The following is a 22,150-nucleotide window of genomic DNA, read 5'->3' on the forward strand; positions in this document are numbered from 1 at the left end:
ACCTCCTAGTTTGCTTGCTCAAATCAAAACAAACAAAATTCTCATACCCTGTTGTTTTTCAAAACAAAACTTTCAAAAAAGACAATACTTTGTATACATCCAAACACGGATTATTACAAAGTTAACGTTCTTTTCAAAACATCTTTCGAAAGATAAACAAGCATTTTGTATACATCCACACACGGATCATTACAAAATTCAAAAGTATTTGAAACCACATATGAGCATTCTAAAGCAATTGAAAAGTGATCGAAAAACAAGTGAGCTAAGCAAACTTAAGAGCCCATGGATAACCATGGATACAAAGGGTGCTAACACCTTCCCTTTGTATAACCTACCCCCTTGCCCAGAATTTCTTAAAGGTCTTTTTTCTGTTTCTTTTATAAACCTTTCCTTAATTGGATAAAATAAAAGGTCGGTGGCGACTCTGTGAATTTTCAAAATGCGAAAGCATTAAGCGATAAAAAAGAGTCAGTTCACGTATCTCTACAAAACAGAGGTATGGCCCGGGATAAAAATCGGAGGTCCACAGAACTGGCGACTCTGCTGGGGAGATACTTTCAAAAACAAAATGTTTTCAAAAGGGGTTACCTTAAGAGAATAGATCACTTCGATGTTTTCAATTGATTGACTTGATTGCTCTATTTTTCAAAGGTTTGTTTGGGTATTTTGCTTGTGTGAAAGATTCTAACCCGAATCTCGAGATACCTTAAGTATATGACAATAGACCAAGGAAATTGTACGGCATGTACCGATACGGTTGATCTGGTTGTCATCGTTAGTGCGATACTTTGGTTTATACTGATGTCCCTTGAAAACGATCAAGGAGTATATTAGGCTTCCGTAATGTCATTAAACACTAATTTGTCTTAGAACCTTTTTAGTTGAACTTGACTTGTGGCCTATTAAGTGGCTAGCTTTGAAATTGATCGAAGTTAGTTATCCTCGAGGAATATTTTGATCGGCCGCTCGAGCGCCGTATTGAGATGTTACTTCCAAGGATCATAGAACCCGAATACTATTCTAGGACAGGTTTTAACCAACTCAACTTCAGTGGGGAGGGTATCACCTATCAGCTCCATGCAAGCCTTTAAACCTAAGGCTATTGTTTGATTTGTTTTTGTGTGCCACATGTTTGCATCATAAGCATATCATTTTTTGCACCAAACACTTCAAGGATCAAAGAGTTTACCTTTGTTTTTTGCAGGTAATGGCTCCCGCCACCAAAGATTACATCCGAATCAACATCTCAACGGTACCATCTGAACTAAAAGACTTAGTGTCAGAATTCCCCAGGAATGTTCAATTCACTGAAAGGCATGGTCACCTACTCCATTTGGTTACCTCAAAATTTGAAGAAGACATGATACGGGTCCTGTTCCAGTTCTTTGACCCTGAACATCATTGCTTTACCTTTCCTGATTACCAGTTGGTACCCACTTTGGAAGAATTCTCTGAACTAATTGGATTGCCTGTTCAAAATCAATTACCTTTCACTGGTCTAGAAAGGATTCCAAAACCTGAAGTCATTGCTGCTGCTTTACATCTGCGAAAATCAGAAATCGAGTCCAATTGGGAAACAAAGAGTGGAGTTAAGGGTTTGCTTGCCAAGTTCTTGTTGGAAAAGGCTCGACTACTGCTAGAAAACAAAAGTTATCCAGCTTTTGAGGAAGTTATGGCACTTTTGATCTATGGGTTGGTTTTATTCCCAAATCCCGACCAGTTCATAAGTGTACACATCATCAACCTTTTCCTAATCCGTAACCCGGTACCAACATTGCTGGGAGACATTCTACATTCTCTACACACTCGTACCATGAAGAAACGAGGAACTCTCATGTGCTGTATACCACTACTGGCTAGGTGGTTTACATTTCATCTTCCCCGATCAGTGTTGAGAAATGAACAAAGAATACAATGGTCTCGCAGGATTATGTCTTTGTCTCAGATATCCGGTGGAACAACTTCTTTCAAAGAGACATTACTATCATTGATCATTGTGGAGAGTACCCTAATGTGCCACTCCTTGGCATCAAAGGAGGCATCACTTACAATCCCTCCTTAGCTCTACGCCAATTCAGATATGCAAGGAGCAACGGTCCTCATGACATGATTATCCATGGCATTGTGTTTGATTACGAGAATGATTCTCATAGACACCGACGAAGGTTCATACATGCATGGGACAGTGTCTATAGAATAGAAAGCAAAACTCTGGGGCAATGGAATTCTATTCCTATGGAACCCTACCTCAGATGGGTCCGCACTCATGCTCAGAAACTCCTTATGCCATATCCTGCTGTTCTACCTGTGACTATTGAACCAGAGGTCGAAGGATATGAACCTCAAGTTATTCTACACCCGGACATGCCAACTGACCTAGAAGAGTTGCAAGAATCTTGGGTTCAACTCAAAGAGGAAAGAGACACCTTCAAATCATACTGTCAAGACTATGAGAGAAGGATATTGGAGCTCACCGGACAGCTTCAAGAAGAACAGCAGATCAACACATTCCTGGGGGCAAAGAGAAAGCGTCCGCGGGAGACCTGAAGGATCATTTATTTTATTTCTGTCTTGTAAGCCCAAATGAGGCAAAGAAAAAAGAAGCAAAAAAAAAAGAAATAAATTGATTAACTAACGTTTGTTTCTTCTTTAACAAATCTAAACTCTAATATCCTTGAAACATTGCACACACATTTCACTTCATGCATTGCATATACATTTCATACATTGCATTCATATACATTGCATATACATTTCATACATTGCATACACATGGCATCCAGTCATACACATTGCATAACAGGTTCACATGACGGATTTCTCATCTCCTCGCTGTTTATTTCAGTCAGAAGAGATGGAATCCGAGACAAGCATCAAGAACCTCGAAGCACAGAATGCCCAAGTTCAAGTGGCAATTCTGGAACTGGCAAAGGGGCAACAAGAACTGAAAGCCCTGATAATCAAGAAAAAAAAGAAGCCCAAAGGATCTGTAGGCGTGAGTCACCTGAAAAGGAAGATCAAAATCCCAGTCAAAAAGTTCAAAAAGCCACCGATCCCTGAAACAGTCGGTGATGATGAACAAGCAGACAATCAAAGCAACCAGGGTTCTGCTAAACCCTCTCTCTCTTCAAATGAAGAAAATGATCATTCTGGGGACGAACCGGATGATGAAAAATACCAACAGCTGGAAGACCGTATGAAAGCTATGGAGATACAAAAAATACCTGGCTTAGATTTCAATGATCTAGGGCTCATCTCGGATGTTGTTATCCCTCCAAAATTCAAAGTTCCTGTCTTTGCAAAATATGATGGAGTTTCTTGCCCGAAACTACATCTGAGATCCTATGTAAGGAAGATACAACCTCATACAACGGATAACAAATTGTGGATTCACTTCTTCCAAGAAAGTCTGTCGGGTACACAACTCGAGTCGTATTACCAGCTGGAAAATACCAAGGTTCATACTTGGGAAGAATTAGCTGCTGCTTTTTACAAACAGTACCAATACAATGCTGATCTTGCGCCAACCCGTACTCAACTAAGGGGCATGTCTATGGGACCAAAAGAAAGTTTCAAAGGATATGCACAAAAGTGGAGAGATATGGCTGGAAGGGTTCAACCACCCTTATCTGATCGCGAACTAGTTGACATGTTCATGGGCACTTTAACTGGCCCTTTCTATAGCCATTTGCTGGGAAGCTCATCATCAGGTTTCACTGACCTGATACTGACCGGAGAACGTGTCGAAAGTGGCATTCAAAATGGAAAAATTCAAATAGGTTCCTCCTCTGGTACTACAAAAAGGCCCATCAGCGGGAGAAATGAGGTCAATGCAACACAAATTCAGAAAAGTCGCAAAAGTGAGCAGCATCAATCTGTAGGGGCAGTTCTGATCTCCGCATCTGCACCTCAAAAAGATCAACAGCCAAAATATACGCATCGACCAGATGCACCAAGAAGAAATTTCACCAGAATCAACATGCCAATCTCTCAGGCATTGCAGCACTTGCTAAAAGCAGATCTGATCACCTTAAGAGGTCCTCCAAAGAATGTCAACACTTCCTCTCCGAATTATCGCCCTGATACGACATGTGCCTATCACTCAAACCATCCAGGACATGACGCAGATCACTGTTGGGCCCTGAAAAATAAAATACAAGATATGATAGATGCTGGGGAAATTGAGTTCGATCCTCCAGAAACTCCAAATGTCATCACTGCACCTATGCCAAAGCATGACAAAACTGTCAACGCTATCCTGGACACTGTTTACATCTATGATGTGAACGAATTATCAACTCCACTCTGCGAAGTCAAAGGAAAGCTAATCCGAGCTGGTTACTTTCCAGGGTGTGACCCCGACTGCTTTTACTGCTCCTGCCTGCCCAATGGTTGTGAAAATCTAAGAATGGGAATTCAAAAAATGGATGGATCGCCGTATCATTATGTTTGAGAGGCTCCCTTCTATGGACGTGATGTGCGAAGTCTTTGCAAACGGGATGAGAATAGAGGATGCCTCAGTGATCTCCAGCTTACCATTCAAAATCTCTGCCAAGGCTCCATTCAAAATTTCTGCTACACTCAAAGTGGCATCAGTAGTCATTGCTAGTCCAACTCCATTTCCATACTCCTCAGACAAAGCTGTCCCATGGGGATACGACACTAATGTTTACATTCATGGAGTTAAGTAGAGTACCTCGACTGAAGAGACCACAAAGATAACTACTCCAACTGTGGGTAATATTGTGGGTACCAGCAAAATCACGAGAAGTGGAAGAATCTTTTCACCAGAAATTTATCCAAATGTTGCTGCTGGTCCAGTCCGACTCCCAGTTCCTAATCAAAATGTCAACGCTCGAGGCAAAAAGCCACAAGTTGAACAAGTTCAAACCCCGGTGGAGATCACTGCTGAGGATCCATCAAAGCAAGAAATGGAGGAAATATTGAAAATCATCTGCAAAAGTGATTACAATATTGTTGAGCAACTGGGGCACACTGCTTCAAAAATCTCAATGCTATCTCTGCTAAAATATTCAGAAGCTCATGCCAAAGCCCTGATGAAGTTCCTGAAAGCTGCGCATGTGCCTCAAGAGATCTCAGTCGACCAATTTGAGAATTGTGTTGCCAATCTAACCGTGAGCAATGGTCTCGGTTTCTCTAATGTGGATCTAACCCCTGCTGGAAAAAATCACAACAAAGCCTTACATATCTCCATTGAATGTAATGGCGCCACTCTATCTCATGTGCTAGTAGATAACGGTTCTTCTCTGAACGTGTTACCGAAAACAGTACTAGAAAAGCTTGACTTCGAAGGAATTGTGTTACAACCAAGTGATGTTGTGGTAAGAGCCTTTGACGGGTCAACCAGAACGGTATACGGAAAAGTGAATCTCCCAATCAGAGTGGGTTCCCAGATCTTTGATTCTATCTTTTACGTAATGGAAATTCACCCAGCATACTCCTGTTTACTTGGACGCCCTTGGATACATGGGGCAAACGCTGTAACTTCTACCCTGCATCAGAAGTTAAAATATCCAGTAAAAGGAAAGATTGTCACAGTCTATGGCGAAGAGGAATATGTGGTTAGTCACCTAAGCAATTCCAAATATGTTGAGTTGGAGGACGAATTCATCGAAACTCCATGCCAATCATTTGAGGTGGTCTCCCCAGATGTCTCTACCACCAAGCATATTCCTGCTACTCCAACTACAACTATGGCTTCTCTCAAAGATGCCAATGCCATGATTGAACAGGGTGATTGCACAGTATGGGGACAACTTCCCGATATACCCTACAAATCTGACAAACTAGGTCTGGGCTATGATGGTGAAAATCAAAAGAATGATCAAAGTCCTCGTTCTGGAGGATTAATGTCACACTTCGTCAGCCAAGAAGTAAACGCTATTGAAGATGAAGGAGTGTTCTTGAACCATATCATTCAACCATATCCAGATGAGATTCCACCCATTTCCATGGGAATGTGGGATGCTGTGGGAGAACCAAACGGCGGGTATAATTATCAGTATACCACACCTCAGAATTCTTATATTGCTATGGAAGACCTTACCCCGACTGGATGGGGTGATCAAATTGGAAATGACGAAAGTTTCACAAGTCCCGAGCAATATCAAAATCCACCCAAAGAAGTATGGGACACGCTAGGAGAACCCAGCGGCAAATATGACTATATGGTGAAATACTCCGCTCCTCCGAGCTCACAAATTGCTATGGAGGACATTGTCCCAACTGGATGGGATGAACAGTACGATGACAATTTCGCTCTTGAAGAAGCCAGGGAAATACCAAATAACGAGGGTTGCTTTCTGTCAGCATACACTCCTCATCAGGATGCACAAGTCTCTATTCAAAACATCATCCCGACTGCATGGGACGGCCTTATCGAGCATCTCGCTCAGCCAACAGAGATATCTCAGCCTGGGCTCTCGTATCCAGCAGAGTATATCCCTTATCCCGAAGGATCACCGGCTCATTTTCCCACTAATGAAATCAATGTTGTGGAAGATGAAGAAGACAACTACAACTGGAACAGCTGGGTACCCCCTGCTCACAACAGTGGATTGAACAATTGGAAAGCTGAGGATGTGATCTCCTTTGACCAGGAGTAAATGCCATTTCCTGTTTTCTTTGTGTATATTGTGCAAAGATAAGAATGGTTCCTGAACAATCGAACCATGAGCTTGAAAGCCGTGTGCCTTAGCACACCGGTCCTTCTATAAGGGCTTATCATATCATGATCATGTGCATTCAATAAAATCATGGGACGCTTGCATATTTAAATTTTGTGATCCTTTTTCCTTCTTTCTTCGCTTTCAAATAGCTATGTTTTTTCTTCACACATACTCACATAATTAACATGCAGATTCACATACACTCTGGATCCAGTCAACAACGATTCTGCTATTGCCCGTCATGACTTTGAAAGTCCGATCTACCAAACTGAGGACGAAAGTGAGGAAGATTGTGAAGTGCCAAGAGAACTTGCAAGGCTGCTAGAACAAGAAGACAAGGCCATACAGCCTCACGAGGAGCCAATTGAGGTCATCAACTTGGGCAGCAAAGAAAAGAAAGAAGTCAAAATAGGGGCTGATTTAGAGCACAGCGTCAAGCAAAGACTGATTCAAATGCTGCGAGACTACGTCGAGATATTCGCCTGGTCCTATGAAGATATGCCAGGCCTTGACACAGACATTGTAGTTCATCGCCTGCCAATCAAAGAAGGTAGCATTCCAGTCAAACAGAAACTACGAAGGAGTAGGCCTGATATGTCAAAAAAGATCAAAGACGAGGTTGAAAAACAGTTCAATGCCGGATTCCTAAAAGTTGTAAGTTATCCTCCTTGGATAGCTAACATCGTGCCTGTACCTAAAAAAGACGGGAAAGTCAGAATGTGCGTGGACTACCGAGATCTGAACCGGGCAAGCCCCAAAGATGATTTCCCTTTACCACATATCGATGTACTGGTTGACAATACCGCACAATGCAAGGTATTCTCCTTTATGGACGGATTCTCAGGGTACAATCAAATCAAGATGGCACCCGAAGACATGGAAAAAACAACCTTCACAACACCCTGGGGAACCTTTTGTTACAAAGTAATGCCCTTTGGTCTGAAAAACGCAAGAGCAACCTATCAACGTGCAATGGTAGCGCTATTTCATGATATGATTCATCAAGAAATAGAGGTGTATGTCGATGACATGATTGCAAAATCCAACACCGAGGAAGAACATCTGGGTCATTTACACAAGTTGTTTGACAGACTCAAGAAATACAAGTTGCGACTGAACCCAAATAAGTGTACCTTTGGAGTAAGATCCGGCAAACTCTTAGGTTTCATCGTCAGCAGCAAAGGTATTGAGGTTGATCCCGCCAAGGTTAAAGCCATTCAAGAAATGCCTATACCTCGTACCGAGAAACAAGTCAGAGGATTCTTGGGACGTCTAAATTACATCGCCCGATTTATTGCCCACATGACTACTACTTGTGTGCCGATCTTCAAACTGTTGAAGAAAGATCAAGTGGAAAGGTGGAATGACAAATGCCAGTTAGCCTTTGACAAAATCAAATAATATCTCCAAAAACCTCCAATCTTGTTGCCACCTGTGGAAGGCAGACCTCTGATAATGTACCTAACTGTGTGAGAAGACTCAATGGGGTGTGTACTAGGACAACATGACAAATCCGGCCGAAAGGAGCACGCAATCTACTATCTTAGCAAAAAGTTTACCGATTGTGAAACAAGATACTCACTACTCGAAAAAACTTGTTGTGCCTTAGCTTGGGCAGCTCGCCGACTAAGACAGTACATGCTAAATCACACCACTTTCCTAATCTCCAAGATGGATCCCATCAAATACGTGTTCGAAAAACCTGCTCTCTCTGGAAGAATAGCGAGATGGCAAATGATCTTAACAGAATATGACATTCAATACACTTCACAAAAAGCAATCAAAGGAAGTGTGGTAGCTGATCATCTGGCTCATCAAGCAGTGGATGATTATCAAGCATTGAACTTTGACTTCCCAGACGAAGACATTATGCTAGTCAATGACTACAAACAACCAGGACCAGAAGAAGGACCCGAGCCAGGATCCCGGTGGACTATGGTTTTTGACGGAGCTTCTAATGCACTTGGCAATGGCATCGGAGCTGTGATCATTTCCCCCACAGGAGGTCATACACCATTCACTGCCAGATTATGCTTCAATTGCACTAACAATATAGCCGAATACGAAGCATGTATTCTGGGTCTTAGAGCTGCAATCGATCTAAGAATCAAATTCCTGGAAGTCTACGGAGACTCGGCCTTGGTAATCTACCAAGTCAAAGGGGAATGGGACACGAAGCACCCGAATCTAATTCCTTACAAAGAATATGTGCTGAGTTTGATTCTTTACTTCGAAGAAATCACTTTCAAACACATCCCACACGAGGAAAATCAACTAGCTGATGCTTTAGCTACCATGTCCTCCATGTTCAAAGTCAGGTGGGACAACGAGGCGCCTATGATCACCATTTACAGGCAAGATGAACCATCCTATTGCAATGAGATCGATACCGAAGGAACCGAGGAAAAACCATGGTTCCATGAAGTAAAAAGATATCTCGAAGCTCAGGAGTACCCTGAAGGGGCATCCATTAACGACAGAAAATTTCTAAGGAGATTTGCTGCCAAATTCTTTCTAAGCAATGGAACCCTATACAAACGCAACCATGACTCGACTTTACTTCGCTGTGTAAACAAGAAGGAAGCAGAACAGATCATGGAAGAAATACACAATGGTACCTTCGGTACTCATTCCAGTGGACACACAATGGCTAAAAAGATCCTGAGAGCAGGTTATTACTGGTCTACCATGGAAACAGACTGCCATCATCACTCCCGAACATGTCACAAATGCCAGATATACGCTGACAAAGTACATGTACCTCCAGTTCCATTAAGCGTCCTAACGGCTCCTTGGCCTTTTGCAATGTGGGGTATTGATATGATTGGAGAAATCAGACCTACTGCCTCCAACGGACATCGCTTTATCCTGGTCGCTATTGACTACTTCACAAAGTGGGTAGAAGCAGCTTCATTTGCTTCTGTTACCAAGAATGTGGTGGCCCGGTTCATCAAATACAATCTCATTTGTCGGTACGGCATCCCTGAACGGATTATCACGGACAATGGCACAAATCTAAACAACAGAATGATTACTGAACTTTGCACACAGTTCAAGATCAAACATCATAATTCCTCTCCATATCGACCAAAGATGAACGGCGCGGTGGAAGCTGCCAACAAGAACATCAAGAAAATCATACAAAAAATGACAGTAACCTACAAAGAATGGCATGAGATGTTGCCTTTTGCCCTTCATGGTTATCGCACATCTGCGCGTACTTCAACAGGGGCAACTCCATTCTCCTTAGTCTATGGTATGGAGGCAGTTCTTCCAATTGAAATTCAGATTCCTTCCCTAAGGATTATGAAAGAAGCCAATCTAGACGAAGACGATTGGATTCAAACACGGTTGGACCAGATAAACTTGATTGATGAGAAAAGGCTCGCAGCTATTTGTCATGGTCAGCTATACCAAAAGCGTATGATCAAAGCCTTCAACAAAAAAGTCAAAAGTCAAGCATACCAAACTGGTGGCTTGGTTGTCAAACGCATCATCTTACCACAAGGTGATCCCAGAGGCAAATGGACTCCCACCTACGAGGGACCATTCATAATCAAGAAAATATTCTCCGGCGGCGCCATTTTGCTTACCACCATGGATGGCGAGGATTTCCCACACCCTGTGAATGCTGACATAGTCAAAAAATACTTCTCTTAAAAAGAAAAAAAAACAGCTCGCTAAGTTGAAAACCTGAAAGGGCAACTTAGGCAAAAAATGAGCGTCTCGGTGGATTGAAAACCCGAAAGGGCGGTCCAGGCAAAAATTAGAGACTAAACGAATACTATCCCGGTAGGCTGAAAACCTGAAAAGGCAGCCTAGGCAAAAGTTAGGGAATGAAGCATACAACTGTGTTCCGTTCAGCTGCCTACTCACCATCAAGATTCAACACCTCAAAGACACCGATCAGTCCAATCACTTTCTTCCAACAAGTGAGGGATGAGATGCTCGAAGACAGATTGGCAATAGCAGAGTTGAAACTTGACTGGATCGTTTTCACATAGCTATTTATCTTTATAAATATTTTCCAAAACTTTCTGACAGTTTCCTACTTCTAGGATTGTTGTCTCCCTGTGCTAACCAGCCTATCATGGCTCTTTTTCAAAAATCAATGCAGCTTAGGCTCAAAAATCACCATTTTCACTTTTTCTGTTTAAATACGTAAACGTCCCAATGATAATTTTGAATGAACATGTGCATTTGAATATGATTGATGTTTACCAGGAAAAACAGGAATAGCATTCAGGAAATGTCCCAATTATCTGGACATCATCCCATCAGAAGAAAATCCCCAAGAGAAACGCATTTCTCAGTAAATTCCTCAAAAAGATTTTCTCTTCAAAAGAAGTCTTATTCCCCAGCAGGGTTGTTCCAGATTACTATCCTCAGAAGGTGTGATCCCCGCACCCGGACCTGGTCAGATAGTGCATCGGAGGATTATGCATCTTCCTCATTCCCATTTGAAAGGGCATCAGAACTTCCAGCTACCTTTCATTCCCAAGTGATATTCAAAGATCCTTCAACAGAGTACCAGGGTTCTCAAAGAATTTCCCCAGCCAAGGGTACTCAAACAAGACAAAAGATCATCAACGATCACAATATAGTCATATCCAGATGACTGGCGGAAATTTATTTTCCCAAATAGAAGCTTGACATCTCTGTAGCAACCTGCCTAAAAATTTAACTTAGAGAGTCGCCACCTATTCTACCAAGGCGAATAGGAAACCTTACGTAGTTGAGAGATCAAGGTAAGATACTATATTCAGGTCGAGGGAAGGTGTTAGGCACCCTCAACCCTTTCCTAAAGGCTAGTATTCAAAGATGAAGGTTTATGGCAAGGTTTATAGCTAAGGAACTGAATAGGGGAAAATTTGAGATTTTAGGGAAGGGGACTCGCCTTGTTGCCAAGTGCCTACGTATCTCCTTATGGAGAATCAGAGTCAACGTAGTTCGGGCACAGGATTGTACGCCTTAGAATTGAATTTGAATGGTTTGAAGTTGTTTTGAAATGCGAATGTTCGAAGGTATTTTGAGTTACCTTATCGTAGTTGTGAACATCGCAGTGTTGAAACACTGTAGTATCGTGGTTTAGTGTATTTTGAGTGTTTTAGGATTTGGGCGTACAACCCTGATTTTAATATGGCACTATTAACCGCAACGACCAATAGATTCGATCGCCATAGTTAACAGATTAGAAAAGAATTGCTGGCAATTTTAATCGATTGATTCGATTATCACTTTTAGCAAATTAAAGTATTTTAATTATTAATTTATCGTTACCCCTCATAATCGATAGATTCGATTACAAATAATAACGAATTGATAAGGGGAAATATGCTAATCATCGTAACCAATAAGATGGTTAAAACCATTTAGCAAAAAAATGTGTATTTTAATTTATAGGATTTGATTAAATAATTAATCAATTATTAACCATTGCGACCAATAGATTTAGTCGGAACGAATAATAAATTGAATCCTAAAACCTTAGCCAAGTGTTCAATGGGATTGAGCAAACCATAACGCACATACCTTTATAGGGTTTTTAGTGATTTTATTAATTAAAAATATTAAATTGAATAATAAAAAATAATTGTATAATCGGGATAATCAGGAAAATCCTAATATTAACTATCTCCTAATCATCTATCCAATCCTAATTATAAATAGATTAACTAAATTATCTAATATTAAGTAATTAAATAATAAAGAATATATAATAAAGAAAAACTATATGGAAGAACCTGGTTGTAATCCTGTATGAGCAGCTCTTGAGGGTTCATGATGGAGGTGCTGTTTCTGGACGTTAGATCTGGATCGTAAGAAATCTGATGGTCTTCGCGTAAGGACGTATGGTGAGCCAGTGAGGATGTGTAGCACTGAATCTATGAGTTTGTGCTTTCATAAAAAAAATTCTGGGAGTGGGGATCGAACCCCTCCCCTTCAAGTCACATATGCCCTCGCTTGTCATCCATGCTATTGCCATCGTCTGTTATAATAACGCATAATAATAAACAAAAAAGAAACTAACCAAACATTGACACCAATGGTCAAACGTGGGCCCCAGCTCGTTCCAATGAACCAATAGTATGCTGAGAGAAACCCTGGCCAAGTTGACCGGCCATTCTGATGGTGCCACGTATCCAGAGAGAGAAAAAGCTTGTGGACCATCCAACAGATGCTTGCCGCGTGGTCGTGTATTCTCTCCTTCCACTAGAACGCCGTCGGAACAGTGGTGTTCCGTTGTCTTCTCCGTCGAGCTTGAACGGCATTCCTGCAAAATCAAAGCAAAGCGCAAAAAAGGATAACCCAGATCAACTATGTGGAACCCTGCGAGTCTCATGGTGTTGTTCTTGGAACCTGAAACGGCCGGTGCATAGAGGAATGAAGCTTGCTCAAGATCTTGCCCTAACAATGGCAGATCACGCTGCAGCCTGGATAAACTCCATGCGATTGTTTTAACCTGCGTTATGGGTCCTCAGGAGTAGATTAGTGATGTCAGTTGAAACAAAAACACGCTGGAATTTAAACATGAAAGTTTACAATATGATGCAATCGGAGTTCACGTGGCTTGAGTTTTCAGAGGCATTTTGCCATGGCTCTACATCTACCCTTGCCTAATGATGCCCCAGGAGGACAATGGATTGCTTGGAACGGCTTGAAAAAGCCTTCAAGTCGAGATTCCTTGGTGTAACTTTGTATCAAAATTTTAAAGAGGAACCCTAGTCTCTTTTAGCCCAAAATTTCGTCCCCGTGGCGCCTGCAATGTTCTTGTCTATATAAAGGATCAATTAGGGTTGTTTGATGGGCTTGGATACTTCCTATTTTGGAGAGAAAGATTTTTGATAAAAATATCTTCTTTCTTTTTAATTTTAGCACATCTCTCTTCCTCTCTATGCGTCATGAACTTGGTCCTTCTTTAGTTGTCTCTTGGGCCCTTGGATGATGGAAAATGAACTCAAATAATTTATTTAATTATTTTACTTAATTAATTTAGATTTTAAATGAATAAAGATCTAAACAAAAATAAATAAAATTCAACAAAATATGAGAATAGGTTATAGGCTCCTTATTAGGTCACCAACATGTTTAAAGTCCAACATTTTGGCCCATTAGTCCAAAAAACCAAGTTTTGAGCACTTAGGATTCCATGCATATCTTAAAAATCCCCCTACTTCTAAGCCTTGTATCTCCTTCATTATTTGCCCTATGACCATGTTATAGGACTTTTTGGAAAGCTCATAGAGTACTCTAAATGATCCTTTCGGTTTCACCTCAATTGGAGCTTCCATGCTCATGTTATGGGATTTTAAACAAGATGCCCTTTTAATACCCTTTTTTAGAGATTCAACTTCTTTTGATGAAATGCGGACCCTAGTTTTGAGATCCTCGATTAGGAGAGATTGCCTTGAGAAAATCCTTGAACCTTGAGGCATTGAAGATGAAAAGAGGAAGGCAAATTTTGGGGTATGACAGCTGCCCCTGTTCAATCTTCTTAAACCTGAAGAGTTGGATAGGCACGTCTGCCTATCGTGATCTAAAGGTAGAAGATGATTGGACACTGAAATGCCCTGAAATTTGTATGGGAAGAAATTCCGTAGGAGATGGGCTTATAGATGCCATCCGAGGTGAATACCATTTTTTCAGAGTGAAGCAAAAATGCCTTTTTTTTTTGAACCAGGTGCTTTGATTGTAGCATAGCCTAAAAAGGCAACCTTGTCTTTATGCAGTGTTTATGATGCATGAGATGCATGATGCAGCGAGCTCCTCAAAATAAATGAGATCGGTGAATGTATATGCGTAATGTATGAATGAGGTTAGTTAGTTGAAATGATGCATGATTGTTAGTTACGTTAATCGAAGTATGTTAGTAATTCTGAAAAGAAAGATAGCACCTTTGATTGTTTGTTGATGATGTTTTGGAAGATATCACTGCCGAGGGACTAACGTGATAAACCCAATTGAAGAACGGTTTAAAAATCTTGTGTGCCTGAAAAAGCTCCTAGAAAGGATGGAATACGCTTTAAAGAAGACTGCCTGAAAAGGCTCCTGAAAAGGACTGCACCAACAGGGTTATTTGCGAGGGTTATAGCAAAATTTACCTGCACCAACAGGGTTATTTGCGAGGGTTATCGCAAAATTTACCTGCACCAATAGGGTTATTTGCGAGGGTTATCGCAAAATTTACCTGCACCAACAGGGTTATTTGCGAGGGTTATCGCAAAATTTACCTGTACCAACAGGGTTATTTGCGAGGGCTATCGCAAAATTTACCTGTGCCAACAGGGTTATTTGCGAGGGTTATCGCAAAATTTACCTGCACCAATAGGGTTATTTGTGAGGGTTATCGCAAAATTTACCTGCACCAACAGGGTTATTTGCGAGGGTTATCGCAAAATTTACCTGTACCAACAGGGTTATTTGCGAGGGTTATCGCAAAATTTACCTGTACCAACAGGGTTATTTGCGAGGGTCATCGCAAAATTTACCTGTACCAATAGGGTTATTTGCGAGGGTCATCGCAAAATTTACCTGTACCAATAGGGTTATTTGCGAGGGTTATCGCAAAATTTACCTGCACCAACAGGGTTATTTGCCCTGGTTCGGACAAATTTTACCTGCACCAAAGGAATTACCTGCCATGGTTCTGACAAGCGTACCTGCATAAAAGTAATCGTTTGCTATAGTTCTAGCAAACATACCTGCATGAAAGAGATTCACCTGTTTGGAGACTCACGACTCGAGGGTCGGAGAAAATACACCTTTCACAACACGAGGGTTGGAAACTCACGACACGTGGGTCGGACAATACACCTATCACAACACGAGGGTTGGAGATTAGGCTTTTGTAGCGTGATTTGAATTTTGATGTAATAGTCAGACGGGAACTGACTACCAAACGAGAATTGGATTTGATGGTTTTCCAGTATGAGAACTGGACTTTGTAATGATTTGGATTGCCAATAGAAATTGGGCTTTTTGTATATGCTAATGCCAATGTGTATGTATGTATGCTAATTCCGATGCAACCCCGAGATTTTATCTCCTTAAACCTATTGAACTTGTTTAATCCATGCTTGCACCTACACCATGACTATGCTTATGTTGGCTTTGTAATGTGGATAATGCTTATGCATATACGTATGTTTTGTTGACGTAATGAGTGGAACGAAGTAATGTCTTCTGTAAGATTACCTGAAAAGGTCTTTTGAATGGATGTGAATGTTTGTCTTAAAGAAGACTATCTGAAATGATTTTTCGACATGGTAGCAATTTGTCTTAGAGAAGACCACCTGTAAAGGCTCTTAGCGTAGATAGAAATTTGTCTTAAAGAAGATCACTTGAAAAAGTTCTTAGCAAGGGATGAAGAATGTCTTTAAAGATGACTACCTGAAAAGGTTGAAAGATGTCTTAAAGAAGACTACCTGAAGAGGTTCTTGAGAGGGATGACGAATTGTTTTTTTTTAAAGGGACTACCTGAAAAGGTGCTTAGGACAAGAATGTCTCGAAGAAGGCTACCTGAAAAGGTGCTTAGAAAAGTAATGTCTTAAAGAAGACTACCTGAAAAGGAACTTAGAAAGAAGGGAACGTCTTGAAAAAGACTACCTGAAAAGGAACTTAGAAAAGTGACGTCTTGTAGAACACTACCTGAAAAGGTATTTAGAAAAAGAATGTCTTGAAGAAGACTACCTCAAAAGGTACTTAGAAAAAGAATGTCCTGAAGAAGACTACCTGAAAAGGTACTTAGAGAAGGAATGTCTAAAAAAGACTACCTGAAAAGGTACTTAGAAAAAGGATGTCTTGAAGAAGACTACCTGAAAAGGTACTTAGAAACAGAATGTCCTGAAGAAGACTACCTAAAAAGGTTTTTTTTGGAAATGACGATGACTGTCTTAGAGAAGACTACCTAAAAAGGTATGGAGTAATGTATTGACCAATGTATGTAATGCATGATTTGTATGTATTTGTATGATGCTCCAATGGTAGGTTATTAATAACCAAAGCGTATATAGTTCGCTGGAGTTGCAGGTCTGTTTGTTAAGATGGGGTGTGATGCTAGCGCGATTTCCCAATACCTGTTTTGTTTGAGCTTGGAAGATCGTAGTTAGGAGAAAGATTTGTTCGATGTTGTAAAGTGCGAGAACGCCTTTTTTTATGCTGTGCGCCTTATGGATTTGATATCCATTGCCCCAATATTTTCATGGAAAAAGATGCTTATGAGGGAAGTGCCCCAGGAAATAGCCTCGTCGGATGCTTTGCCGTTTAGATTAAAGGGTGTGCCCTTGGTTTCCATGATATGGAGGACTATCCATAGTGTGTTATCCTTCTGAATTTGAATTCTTCCCATGTTTGACATGCCCCTGTTTGAGATTGCTTCGAGATGTGCCCCGAGTCGATTGAACCTTAGGAAAAGTGCCCCTAGTGAATAGGATGTTTGATTGCATGCCCCTGTGATCTTTGAAATTTTTGCCCCTGTTTAGGACAACCCTCTAGATGTGGTTCCCCCGACTCCAAGGTCTTTATTAGAAATGATCACCTTTGATTAAACCAATTTCGAGATTTCGTCAATGCTAAGTGTATACTCGTAAATGACGTTGTACCCTTCGAGAAGTAACTCCAATGCGATGCGTATGCAAGTTTTGAAATCGAAGTCCGTTATGAATTAGGACTGGATTGTTTTGAAAAGAATGCTTGAAGAAGCACATTGGTTAGAAATAGTTTTAACAAACATAGGAGTAAGTATAACAAATCCTGCTTAATATGCTTTCATAGTTAACCTTGCCTCAATTAGGACTTTTAACTGTTGTAACTTGGCCTGGTTCATGTTTTAAGAAACAATGGATATAAGGCTCGAAATTTTATTTAACCCACCCCTTTCTCCTTGATGTTCTCCAGATCCTAAAAATTCGCCTAATCCAATGGATGTGCCTTGTTTGCAAGAGAATCGTTTCAGTTTCGATGTTGAGCAGAAGCCTTAGTAGAGATCCAAACTTTGATGACATATGTTGTAAAGATCCAAGCATTGATGTGAAGCTTTGATGGTTTAGCAGTCACAAGATTATCCTTTGTATTTCGCCTTTGTTTTTATCCCTTATTTTTGCATGAGCTAATTCTTTTGAATTTGACCCATCGGGATGCCCCAATTTTGCCTAAGTCTTTTTGTTTCCTTTTATGGAATTTTCATTTTGACTTAGCGGGCGTTTTTTATTCTTGAAAGCTCCTTTTGAGATTGATTCTTGGATATTGCATGTTGTGACTGCTATGTTGATTTTGATTTGTAAGCTTCGCCTTTGATACTTCCTCGATCTTGAATGATGTAATGAGGAAGAAGGTGTTGTAAATGTTACCTCCATTGCTTCCTCAATCTTGGATGAATGCGAGGAAGAAGATATGCTTGAACCTTATGCTTGGATTGACTGATTCTCTTGGCAACCAAAATACATCATTGAATTAGTTGACATCTACCCTGCCCCTGGTTAAAATCAAGGTTCTTTTGAAAAAGTAGAAACAAACTCCAACTCCTGGCTCGAGGGGGTAACGAGGGATTAACATCCTTATATCTCCACTGTTTGGGAATGTAAACAATGCCTGTACATCCTCGGCTTGGTCTTACCTTGAAAGCATACGTTTAGCTGGACTTAGTCATTTGTATTCGTCATTCTCCCTCAAGTTTGTTAATAACCCTAAAAATAGGAGTGTGTGACTGGAAAGTCATAGTAGTGAGTGAATGAAATGAATGAATTGATTCCAAAACCTGCATGGTCATCCCATTAGAATTGCTAATCCGAAGGTACAGCTTTTATCCTGAGCGACACTTAGCGATTGTAGAGTTGAAATTGTGAGCACGGTAAACACCTATTGATCCTAGGGATAATCTCCTTTGTAGATCCACTGATCTTGTTTTACTCCTTAGCTCTTTAGAATTGTAGAAGTAAAAGGGTAACCTCGAATTCTTCTTTGGACATGTCAAACCTGTAGAGAATAAACCGTCAGCGGTGGGTTTTCGTCGTATCGGAACTTCATGAGCTTCCTTTGACTGAACCTCTTTTGCTTTTCCCAAGGATAGTATCACCTATAACCCTTTTTCCTTTGGTATGGGGTTGACATATGTCGCATTCCCTCCATCGGAGTCATGCACCTTTGCTCAGGGTATTGCCCCAATTGGACTGACCCTTACCCCAGGTTATCGTAGAGCGTCCTTGAAAGTTTGATATGTTCTAAGATGAACCCCTTTATGACTAGATACATCTTGAGTGTATCTATGAGGGAACTCTTTGTTGAACTAATCATTGCTCGATGACAACCTTTATTGTATTCATAATCATGTTATGACAAGGCATGGACGTGCGGCTGGCATGGCGAGAGGCATCTTTTTCTTTAGCAAGACTAAGATCTTTTATTCTCCTTGCTCCATAGTCTACGATCCTTTGATTTTTTTTTGAGTTTCGGGAAACCGGCTAGCACGGTTGGTATGGATGCGGGCGAAGATAGAAATGCAAATGAGAATGTATGAATGCATGAAAATGCCAATGCACGCGTAAGCGAGAGACTCCTTGTATTGTAACTCCGTGTATGCAGACGTGTAACATATGATCCTAGGGATGGCCTTAGAGGCGACATTAGACCCTCTTGGAATCTTTGCAGGATAAATGTTATGACACGCTAAAGGAAATCCCTTGGATTCGAGAGTATGCAGAAGATAGCGACTAGTGACCGTTCAAGATAGTCACCAAATCTCATGGCCATCGAGAGGCCAATCAACGTGTACCAATGAATTTGTCCCTCGTGGGAAGGTTCTCTATGCGGAACACAACCTATCTAAGGACGATATGGACGAAGAGAAATCCCTACAGGCTAGGGATGTGATGTGTAAATGGAGATCCCAAACTCTACAAGTTAGAGGGTGCGCGGGAATAAGCATGGAGTGACCGTTCAGGACAGTCACTAGATTTCATAGCCATCGAGAGGCCAATCGAACGCATGCTAGTGAACTTGTCCTTCGGGGAAGGACGCGTCATTGTGGAAACACGTGGATGTAACAGAAAATCCCTGTATGCTAGGGAGTACGTAGTAGCAAGCACGGGGTGACCGTTCACGACAATCACCGAATCGCATGGCCATCGAGAGGCCAATTGACGTGCGTTAATGGAAATGTCCTTCGTGGGAAGGACGCGTAGTTGTAAGAATACAAGGATATAAAAATAAAATCCCCACAAGCTAGGGGATGCATAGATGGTGATGTCTTCCGTGGGAAAGACACGGTCTTTTAGAAATTAGAGTCCCTATAGGCTAGGGACCACGTAGGGATACCTGCAAAATCCAAACGCATAGATATCCAAAGCAAATAAGTTGCAAACATATAATAAGCACATGAGCACGAAAGTCCTAGGTTCATAGGTTCGACGTAGGGGGCTCTAGGGAGCCAACCTTTTTATGGGAGTGTTCTAGAAGGTCTCATGGGGTCGTTCGTAGCCTCCGAGACTTTTTGTCTCTTCGGATTTTAGAACAACTCATTTTATCCATGAGGTTCGAATTTTTGGGGTAGGTTCCCGGAGAGATCAGCTAAGTATCCAGTCCAGCCCTCCACAAAGTCAAGCTTCGTTTCGGACCTTTCCAAATACCTAACTCACTCCGAGTGGAGTTATCAGTGAGACTCGTAAGGCGATTCATGTCCCCTTTTGGTCTCAAAGTTAACTCCCACACTTAAGGTTTAACAACAATTTTATATAACCCAACAGATATAGTAGGAAAAAATATATTCATTTAAATAAATATTTAATTAAATTGCGGTGATGAAATTGCGAAGGAAAATAAATAAATAAATAAATAAAATTTAAATATTTAAGAACTAACCTTGGAATCCGTCCGCTTGCAGTTTTGAGAATGCATTAAAGCAGCGATTATTTAAATAAATATATTTATTTAACTAACATAAATAGTTGGAAAGAATAAATGAATAAATAAAAATTTAAATATTTACAAAAATAAATAAACCCTAAAAATGGCTAATTAGCCAAACCCTGACAATTTCGCCAAAAACCTAAACCGTTTGCCACAAACCTAAACCTAAACCCTCTCAAGCCTTAGGAGCATAGTAATTCACTGTTAAGTGTCCCCAGCAGAGTCGCCAGCTGTAGCAACCTGCCTAAAAATTTAACTTAGAGAGTCGCCACCTATTCTACCAAGGCGAATAGGAAACCTTACGTAGTTGAGAGATCAAGGTAAGATACTATATTCAGGTCGAGGGAAGGTGTTAGGCACCCTCAACCCTTTCCTAAAGGCTAGTATTCAAAGATGAAGGTTTATGGCAAGGTTTATAGCTAAGGAACTGAATAGGGGAAAATTTGAGATTTTAGGGAAGGGGACTCGCCTTGTTGCCAAGTGCCTACGTATCTCCTTATGGAGAATCAGAGTCAACGTAGTTCGGGCACAGGATTGTACGCCTTAGAATTGAATTTGAATGGTTTGAAGTTGTTTTGAAATGCGAATGTTCGAAGGTATTTTGAGTTACCTTATCGTAGTTGTGAACATCGCAGTGTTGAAACACTGTAGTATCGTGGTTTAGTGTATTTTGAGTGTTTTAGGATTTGGGCGTACAACCCTGATTTTAATATGGCACTATTAACCGCAACGACCAATAGATTCGATCGCCATAGTTAACAGATTAGAAAAGAATTGCTGGCAATTTTAATCGATTGATTCGATTATCACTTTTAGCAAATTAAAGTATTTTAATTATTAATTTATCGTTACCCCTCATAATCGATAGATTCGATTACAAATAATAACGAATTGATAAGGGGAAATATGCTAATCATCGTAACCAATAAGATGGTTAAAACCATTTAGCAAAAAAATGTGTATTTTAATTTATAGGATTTGATTAAATAATTAATCAATTATTAACCATTGCGACCAATAGATTTAGTCGGAACGAATAATAAATTGAATCCTAAAACCTTAGCCAAGTGTTCAATGGGATTGAGCAAACCATAACGCACATACCTTTATAGGGTTTTTAGTGATTTTATTAATTAAAAATATTAAATTGAATAATAAAAAATAATTGTATAATCGGGATAATCAGGAAAATCCTAATATTAACTATCTCCTAATCATCTATCCAATCCTAATTATAAATAGATTAACTAAATTATCTAATATTAAGTAATTAAATAATAAAGAATATATAATAAAGAAAAACTATATGGAAGAACCTGGTTGTAATCCTGTATGAGCAGCTCTTGAGGGTTCATGATGGAGGTGCTGTTTCTGGACGTTAGATCTGGATCGTAAGAAATCTGATGGTCTTCGCGTAAGGACGTATGGTGAGCCAGTGAGGATGTGTAGCACTGAATCTATGAGTTTGTGCTTTCATAAAAAAAATTCTGGGAGTGGGGATCGAACCCCTCCCCTTCAAGTCACATATGCCCTCGCTTGTCATCCATGCTATTGCC

The sequence above is a fragment of the Vicia villosa genome, linkage group LG4, assembly GCF_029867415.1.
Source record: "Vicia villosa cultivar HV-30 ecotype Madison, WI linkage group LG4, Vvil1.0, whole genome shotgun sequence".
NCBI classification, from domain to species: Eukaryota; Viridiplantae; Streptophyta; class Magnoliopsida; order Fabales; family Fabaceae; genus Vicia; species Vicia villosa.